Source organism: Colobus angolensis, unplaced genomic scaffold (assembly GCF_000951035.1).
Source record: "Colobus angolensis palliatus isolate OR3802 unplaced genomic scaffold, Cang.pa_1.0 Scaffold51, whole genome shotgun sequence".
In the NCBI taxonomy this organism is placed as follows: domain Eukaryota; kingdom Metazoa; phylum Chordata; class Mammalia; order Primates; family Cercopithecidae; genus Colobus; species Colobus angolensis.
Window position 1 is genome coordinate 3476707 of NW_012118599.1, and position 2672 is coordinate 3479378.

Here is a 2672-nt window from a genome sequence, read left to right on the forward strand (position 1 = left end):
TTTTGCTCTCTCACCCAGGCTGGAGATAACACAGTGGTGTTATCTCAGCTCACTACAGCCTTGACCTCCTGAACTCCAGCAAGTCTCCCACTTCAGCCTCCCAAGTGGCTGGGACTACATGCCCACACCACCACGTCTAGCTACCTTCTCTGTATTTTCTATAGAGATGAGGTTTCACCATCTCGCCCAGGCTGGTTTCAAAATCCTGGAATCAAGAGATCTTCCCACCTCAGCTTCCCAAAATGCTAGGATTACAGGAATGAGCCACTGTGCCCAGTCTTTACCACCTTTTTTAAGGAAGATAATAGCATTGAAGTTATATTTCCTCCCCAAAAAGCCCATCTCTTTTAAAGAATTATACTAAAATATTTACAGATGAAATAATACAATATCTGTGATTTTCCTCAAAATAACCTGAGAGGAAGGAATAGGTGGGTGGGGATAGAGATAACCAAGATTTGACAATAATTTATCATTATTACAGTTGGAAGGTAGATACATGAGAGTACATTATAATATGCTACTTTTTTATGTTTGAGATTTTCCATAATAAGAAATATTTTTATTTTTACTTTTTATTATTATTTTTTTAGATGGAGTTTCTTGCTCTGTTGCCCAGGCTGGAGGGCAGTGATGCGATCTCAGCTCACTGCAACATCTGCCTCCTGGGTTCATGTGATTCTCCTGCCTCAGCCTCCTGAGTAGCTGGGACTCCAGGCGCACCACCACTCCTGGCTAATTTTTGTGTTTTTAGTAGAGACAGGGTTTCACCATGTTGGCCAGGCTGGTCTCGAACTCCTGACCTCAGGTGATCTGCCTGCCTCAGCCTCCCAAAGTGCTGGGCATGAGCCACCACGACTGGCAGAAAAATATTTTTAAAGCACACATAAAATAGTATTTACATAATAAAAGCACATACAAATAAAAGCATAAATATCAAGTGCCCAAGAATTGCTGCCATTGGTGGGTGGTGGGGATGGAAATCAAAGGCGGAAATAAAAGAAAATAGAAATGAATGAATGATGGAGAATGAAGAGCCTAACACAGAACACTGGCCAAAGTATGAAATAAACTAAGTAGTATAATTGGACCCATCTTCAACAATCAGGAAAACTGGAAAGTAAAAACAGGAAAAACAAAACAGGCCAGGTGCAGTGGCTCATGACTGTAATTCCAACACTTTGGGAGGCTAAGGTGGGCAGATCACTTGAGTCTAGGAGTTGGAGACCAGCCTGCCTAACATAGCGAAACCCTGTCTCTACTAAAAATAGAAAAATGAGTCAGGTGTGGTGGTGCACACCATGCCTGTAGTCCCAGCTACTCAGGAGGCTGAGGCACAAGAATCACTTGAACCTGGGAGGCGGAGGTTGCAGTGAGCCGAGATCACGGCACTACACTCCAGCCTGGGTGACAGAATGAGACTCTGTCTAAAAGAATGTCGTATGTCAGTCTAAAGGCTGGCATTTAAGGATTTAAGGTCTCCTAAATTTGGTCTTGGCCTACCTTTTTAAGCTTATTTTTTCACCCACCTTGAAAAACTAACATCCCATCAAAATTAAGTATCTATTGTTGACCATGTGTCTTAGTCTATTTCAGGCTATTATAATAAAATACCATAACCTGGGTAGCTTATAAACAACAGAAATTTATTTATGGCATTTCTATAGGCTAGGAAGTCCAAGATCAAGGCACAGCAGATTCCACATCTGATGATAGAGAGTGCCTTCTTGCTGTGTCCTTGCATCATGGAAGGGTTTAGCTAGCTCTCTGGGGTCCCTACTGTAAAGGCACTGATCCCAATTACGAGTGCTTTACCTTCATGACCTAATCACATGCTAACGCCCTCACCTCCTAATACCATCAGCCTAAAGGATAGGATTTCAACATATGAATTTGGGGGGGATGTAAGCATTCCATTCATTTCACCATGTATAGCCTATTCTTCATTGACCCCATCATATAGTTTCTGATGGTTCTACTGCCCCAAATTCTGCCCATGCTCCATCTCTGCATAACAACTTTTCACCCATCCTTCCAAATCTACCCCGTATACCACCTCCTCATGATGCTTTCCCTAGTACCCTGCTCTCTTTTCTCTCAGTGGAGAGTGATCTACGTACAAAACAAAACACATCACACTTTTCAGATTTGCTTAAGTATTTATCCTTTTATAATTGGTATTAGAATTTTTCTGTATTTGCCTTCTGTTCTAAAGATCCAGTTCTTTACAATGTAATATCCTAGGACAGGTATCAGTCGTGTTCATCTCTGTATCCCACAATACTTAGAACCGCTTCAAACACATACAGGTGTCTCCTAGATGATAAATGGGGGAAAGACGGAGAGAAGGAAGGGAGGGAAAGAGAAAGGAAAAGAAAGACTGAATGAATAAATTGCATTGCATTAGTTCTTTCAAGGGAGAAAACTGACCAAATTCACTGGAAAACATAAAACCAAATACCCAAATTCACTTGAAAACATAAAAAGGATTTCATAAAAGATGTCATCAAGCCAGTTGCGGTGGCTTACACCTGTAATCCCAACACTTTGGGAGGCTGAGGCGGGCAAATTACCTGAGTTCAGGACTTCAAGACCAGCCTGGCCAACATGGTGAAACCCCATCTTTACTAAAAATACAAAAATTGGGCCGGGCGCGGTGGCTCAAGCCTGTA